The following is a 7,440-nucleotide window of genomic DNA, read 5'->3' as shown; positions in this document are numbered from 1 at the left end:
TCCACCGAATCTAGGACTAAGGAGGCTCCCCAAAACCCTCATCCTTAGCTCATAAGGATGATGAGGTTGCAGCGATCAAAGAAACTAACGAGTTTCAGCGGGACTCGAACCTAAGGCAGGGACGTGGGTATTTCCAGGGTTAAAAGAATATTCTTTTAACCCTGGGTATTTCTACGTAGAATAAGAGAGTAGGATTAAAGGTTTAAGGTTTAAAGGTCAGTCATGAATGGCAGAGGCAAGGGACAGTGACATTGCCCTATCAAGCAGGAAAGGGCCCTAGAGACTCCTCAACCTTAGCTCACAACGATGGTATGGTTGCAGACACTAAAGGCACTAACGAGTCTGAGCGGGACTCGAACCTCCGACTGGCAAACACGTTACTAAGGCCATGACAACCCTAAGTATTCATAATATAATCGGGTGGGGTTCTTGGTCTATACCTGTTATTCAATCAAAGTTTCATAGAAATTCATAGATAAGTTTTCTTTGGTATCATTTCTTAAAGCAAGCAAGCAAACCTAAATACCATTGTATTGATTTTTGACCCAAAAGACGTCACAGTAAATTTGAAAAATGGGTTCCTAGTATTATTAGGAAATGCAACAAAGTCGAAATAAAACCTAGAAGCGTGGAACGATCAAGGAGTAGCCAAAGATTTGCCATTCCCCTGAAATTCGACGAAAATCAATTATTAATTCTTCTGTGAGCATTTAAGCTAACATAAAAATTAATAACCTTAAACATTGATTCACATAAAAGCCAGATCAATATTACATAATAAGATTTTGAATATAAGTTCTTAAACTTTTAAGTATCCGTTATTATTATTATTATTATTATTATTATTATTATTAGCTAAGCAACAACCCTAGTTGGAAAAGCAAGATGCTATAAGCCCAAAGGCTCCAATAGGGAAAAACAGTTCAGTGAGGAGAGGAAACAAGAAAATAAATAAACGATATAAGAAGTAATGATAAATTAAAATAGAATATTAAAAAAAAAAATAAAATTATAATAGATATTTGATATATAAACTATAAAATGACTTATGTCAGCCTGTTCAACATAGAAAACATTTGCTGCGAGTTTGAACTTTTGAAGTTCTACTGATTCAACCACCCGATTAGGAAGATCATTCCACAACTTGGTCACATCTGGAATAAAACTTCTAGAGTACTATGTAGTATTGAGCCTCATGATGGAGAAGACCTGACTATTAGAATTAACTGCATACCTAGCATTACGAACAGGGTGGAACTGTCCGGGAAGATGTGAATGTAAAGGATGGTGAGAATTATAAGAAATCATAACCAACATGCATAATTAACTAATTGAACGACGGTGCCAGATATTAATATATAAAAATATTAACCGGATCAATGACAAATTCACATGGCTTGAAGATAAAAAAAAAAAATTGTGGATAATGTTTGAGTATTTGTTGTCATAAGAATGCTAATAAAACACTCATACTTAAATCTTTATATCCTGCTTACAATAAAAACATTTTAAAAACTTATGGGTAGTCCTGCATCTATTATTATTATTATTATTATTATTATTATTATTTGCTAAGCTACAACCCTAGTTGGATTGATTGATTGATTTGAAGTTCTCTGGGCCCTAGCTGGAAAAGCAGGATGCTATAAGACCCGAGGTCCCAACAGGGAAAACAGCCCAGTGAGGAAAGGAAACAAGGAAAAATAGAATATTTTAAGAACAGTAACAACATTGAAATAAATATTTCCTATATAAAATATATAAACTTTAACAAAACAAAAGGAAGAGAAATTAGATAGAATAGTGTGCCCGAGTGTACCCTCAAGCAAGAGAACTTTAACCCAAGACATTGGAAGCCCATGGTACAGAGGCTATGGCACTACCCAAAACTAGAGAACAATGGTTTGATTTTGGAGTGTCCTCCTAGAAGAGCTGCTTACCATATCTAGAAATTCTCTTTTATCCTTACCAAGAGGGAAATAGCCACTGAACAATTACAATGCAATACTTAACCCCTTGGGTGAAGAACTGTTTGCTATGCTCACCATTTACATGAAATTTGAGAACATGTTGGTATGTTTTGACAAATCTCATCTACAAATAAATAAAACCTCATAGACTAGAATTCAACTACTGTATAACTGGCAGTGAACATTCCTTTAAAATTTGGCCTCAAACTGCTAAATGATTTTTTAGGAAATCATCTAACAAAATTTGGCGTCAATGTAATAAATGAGCTTTAAGAATTTATCTAACAAACTTTTTTGTCAATCTGCTAAAAGAGTTTTAGGAATTTATCTAACAAAATTTGGCGTCAATCTGCTAAACGAGTTTTAGGAATTTATCTCTAACAAAATTTGGCATTAATGTAATAAATGAGTTTTAGGAATCTATCTAACAAAGTTTGGCATCAATGTAATAAATGAGGTTTTGGAATTTATCTAACAAAGTTTGGCGTCAATGTAATAAATGAGTTTTAGGAATTCATCTAACAAAATTTGGCATCAATCTATTAATGAGTTTTAGGAATTTAATTAACAAAATTTGGCATCAATCTACCAATGAGTTTTAGGAATTTATCTAACAAAATTTGGCATCAATGTAATAAATGAGTTTTAGGAATTTACCTAAAAAAATTGGCATCAATGTAATAAATGAGTTTTAGGAATTTACCTAACAAAATTTGGCATCAATGTAATAAATGAGTTTTAGGAATTTACCTAAAAAAATTTGGCATCGATGTAATAAATGAGTTTTAGGAATTTACCTAACAAAATTTGGCATCAATGTAATAAATGAGTTTTAGGAATTTATCTAACAAAATTTGGCATCAATCTATTAATGAGTTTTAGGAATTTAATTAACAAAATTTGGCATCAATCTACCAATGAGATTTAGGAATTTATCTAACAAAATTTGGCATCAATGTAATAAATGAGTTTTAGGAATTTATCTAACAAAATTTGGCATCAATGTAATAAATGAGTTTTAGGAATTTACCTAACAAAATTTGGCATCAATGTAATAAATGAGTTTTAGGAATTTACCTAACAAAATTTGGCATCAATGTAATAAATGAGTTTTAGGAATTTAATTAACAAAATTTGGCATCAATCTACCAATGAGTTTTAGGAATTTATATAACAAAATTTGGCATCAATGTAATAAATGAGTTTTAGGAATTTACCTAACAAAATTTGGCATCAATGTAATAAATGAGTTTTAGGAATTTACCTAACAAAATTTGGCATCAATGTAATAAATGAGTTTCAGGAATTTATCTAACAAAATTTGGCATCAACTTGCTAATGAGTTTTAGGAATTTATTTATCAAAATTTGGCATCAATCAGTTAGTAAGTTTTTGAGATTGTCCTTAAAAACAAACAATAAAAAAAACAAAACAGCCAGAACACATGCCCTCCTCTAAGAGGTCAACATTTAAAAAAATATTAGTTTGTTAAGTATGATTGCCTCTCTAACCACTGAGATTGGATAATATCATGGAGACTGATGAGGGGGGGAGGGGTTAATTGGAAAAGGGGAGGATGTTATTATTGTTATCATCATTATCAATTCAAAATAAATGAAGACTGTAGAAAATGGGGTCAGATTAAAAGGTCACTATTAGCTAAAACACAAGTTATTTAAGATTCTCTCTCTCACACACATAAAGATATATGCTTCATATATATATATATATATATATATATATATATATATATATATATATATATATATATATCCATGCACAAACATGTACATATAAATATGCTAAAAAAGGTTCCACAATGATGTAAGACGTGAATAACAAAATCCGTGTAATTTTGTACGGCATAATACTTATTTACTTATTTGTATCACATTATATATATATATATATATATATATATATATATATATATATATATATATATATATATATATATATATATGTGTGTGTGTGTGTGTGTGTGTGTGTGTGTGTGTGTATGGCTGTAAACCGCCTAACCAATGGCAGATGAAATAGTACTTGTGTTTCTTCCTCTCTACGGCAAGCTTTGGAATTTGTTACCTACTTACGTTTCCCCAAAATGCCACGATAAGCAATATGAAATATCTTTCTCATTGGAATCCAAATGAAAAATCACTAGTTATTATCATAAAGTTTTTATGATCTCGAAAATCGAGAGTTGATTAAAGAAAACGGTACATTAAATGTAACGTCACGAACTATGATATAATTCAAGGTCAGATCTTAAACGGTCTCTATACGCCTAGCCTAGCTGCAGTATGTATTTATGAACTGTATGTTTCTTGATCTCATCCTATTAGTATTCCCTTTTTATATTTATTTCAGTCTTTTCTTTATCTCTCTATGCTTTTTTTTATATCACTTCTTGAAGTACATTCGTTATCTCTCTCTCTCTCTCTCTCTCTCTCTCTCTCTCTCTCTCTCTCTCTCTCTCTCTCTCTCTCTCTCTCTCTTATTTCCCATAGAAAAATTCAGAAGTAGGCTACAATTATCTTGATTATTCCCTGCGCATGCGCAGGATTCGGCTAGAGTCAATTACCTGCCTCAAGTTTGAAATCATAAATTACATGTCTTGTCAGTCACAGAGGGTAAGAAAGAGTGTGTGGGAATGCTCCATGATGTTTAAACCCCCCCCCCTGCGTCTCTCTCTCTCTCTCTCTCTCTCTCTCTCTCTCTCTCTCTCTCTCTCTCTCTCTCTCTCTCTCTCTCCTATTATAGTGACAACAATAAAATCTAACCTTATTTTTGGGAGAATAATTCGCTAAGATATGTTTGCTTAAAACCTCTTTCAATTTTAAACCATTTATGTATATATATCTTAATTGCAACTTTCAAAGTAATTTAACTTGAGAAACGAATAAATTTTTGTAACAAGAAGGGCACTCAGTAGAGCGCAGACCTCCTCCTCGGCACTTTACTTATCGACACTTTTCTTGACCTTGACCTTTGACCCTAACATGTATTAATTGGAGTGAATTTTCATACACTCTAATATGAACCAAGTTTGAAGTCTCTGCGATAAGGATGACCAAACTTATGGGTGATTATGTGAATTGGACATTTTGCTCGACCGTGACCTTGAACTTTGACTCTTGACCTTCCAATATTTAATAATTTCTAAAATCTTGCAAACCAGTTAATCCCTGCAAGTTTCATCACTCTACGATTTAAAATGTGGCCAAGGAGGTGTTCACAATCAAACACACACGCGCAAACAAACACACAAACCGGAGCTAAAACATAACCTCCTTCCAACTTCGTTGGAGGAGGTAATAGTATCGATTCCAGCAGCTGTCTTCTTACCTGTCTCCTCACACCCAACAAAGGACCTGGAGGATATGTGAATTGGGAGAAACAGATAATAACGAAGGCATTGCTATGAGGGACAACTTAATTTCACCTTCCTTTGACACGCAACCTTGTCTGGGAAGCATCATCATTATTTTTTATATAGAACAATTGTTATTGTAATACATATCCCCCCCCCTCTCTCTCTCTCTCTCTCTCTCTCTCTCTCTCTCTCTCTCTCTCTCTCTCTCTCTCTCTCTCTTACATGAGTTTAAAGTTTCCTTATAGTTACACTTATACAAGTAAAATGTTTCTTTATAGATACTCTTACATAAGTATAAAGTTCCTTTATAGGTACACTTATATAAGTATAAAGTTCCTTTATAGATACACTTACATAGGTATAAAGTTCCTTTAAAGGTACACTTACATAAGTATAAAGTTCCTTTATAGATACATCTACATAAGTATAAAGTTCATTTATAGATACACTTACATAAGTATAAAGTTCCTTTATAGTTACACTTATATAACTATAAAGTTCCTTTATAGATACACTTACATAGATAGAAAGTTCCTTTATAGATACATTGTCATAAGTATAAAGTTCATTTATAGATACACTTACATAAGTATAAAGTTCCTTTATAGTTACACTTACATAGGTATAAAGTCCCTTTATAGATACACCTACATAAGTATAAAGTCCCTTTATAGATACACTTACAAAAGTATAAAGTTCCTTTATAGATACACTTACATAAGTATAAAGTCCCTTTATAGATAAACTTACATAAGTATAAAGTCCCTTTATAGATAAACTTATAAAGTATAAAGTTCCTTTATAGGTACACTTATATAAGTATAAAGTTCCTTTATAGTTACACTTACATAAGTATAAAGTTCCTTTATAGTTACACTTACATAAGTATAAAGTCTCTTTATAGATACTCTTGCATAATTATAAAGTCCCTTTATAGATACACTTGCATAAGTATAAAGTTCCTTTATAGATACACTTGCATAAGTATAAAGTTCCTTTATAGATACACTTGCATAAGTATAAAGTCCCTTTATAGATATACTTAGATAAGTATAAAGTCCCTTTATAGATACACTTGCATAAGTATAAAGTCCCTTTATAGATACACTTGCATAAGTATAAAGTCCCTTTATAGATACACTCGCATAAGTATAAAGTTCCTTTATAGATACACTTGCATAAGTATAAAGTTCCTTTATAGATACACTCGCATAAGTATAAAGTTCCTTTATACATACACTTGCATAAGTATAAAGTCCCTTTATAGATACACTTAGATAAGTATAAAGTCCCTTTATAGATACACTTGCATAAGTATAAAGTCCCTTTATAGATACACTCACATAAGTATAAAGTTACTTTATAGATACACTTGCATAAGTATAAAGTCCCTTTATAGATACACTTAGATAAGTATAAAGTCCCTTTATAGATACACTTGCATAAGTATAAAGTTCCTTTACAGATGCACTTGCATAAGTATAAAGTCCCTTTACAGATACACTTGCATAAGTATAAAGTTCCTTTATAGATACACTTGCATAAGTATAAAGTTCCTTTATAGATACACTTGCATAAGTATAAAGTCCCTTTACAGATACACTTGCATAAGTATAAAGTTCCTTTATAGATACACTTGCATAAGTATAAAGTCCCTTTCCAGATACACTTGCATAAGTATAAAGTTCCTTTATAGATACACTTGCATAAGTATAAAGTTCCTTTATAGATACACTTAGATAAGTATAAAGTCCCTTTATAGATACACTTGCATAAGTATAAAGTTCCTTTATAGATACACTTGCATAAGTATAAAGTTCCTTTATAGATACACTTGCATAAGTATAAAGTTCCTTTATAGATACACTTGCATAAGTATAAAGTCCCTTTCCAGATACACTTGCATAAGTATAAAGTTCCTTTATAGATACACTTGCATAAGTATAAAGTTCCTTTATAGATACACTTAGATAAGTATAAAGTCCCTTTATAGATACACTTGCATAAGTATAAAGTTCCTTTATAGATACACTTGCATAAGTATAAAGTTCCTTTATAGATACACTTAAATAACTATAAAGTCCCTTTATAGATACA

Source organism: Palaemon carinicauda, chromosome 17, assembly GCF_036898095.1.
Source record: "Palaemon carinicauda isolate YSFRI2023 chromosome 17, ASM3689809v2, whole genome shotgun sequence".
Taxonomy (NCBI): Eukaryota; Metazoa; Arthropoda; class Malacostraca; order Decapoda; family Palaemonidae; genus Palaemon; species Palaemon carinicauda.
Note: the sequence above shows the minus strand (reverse complement) of the source record.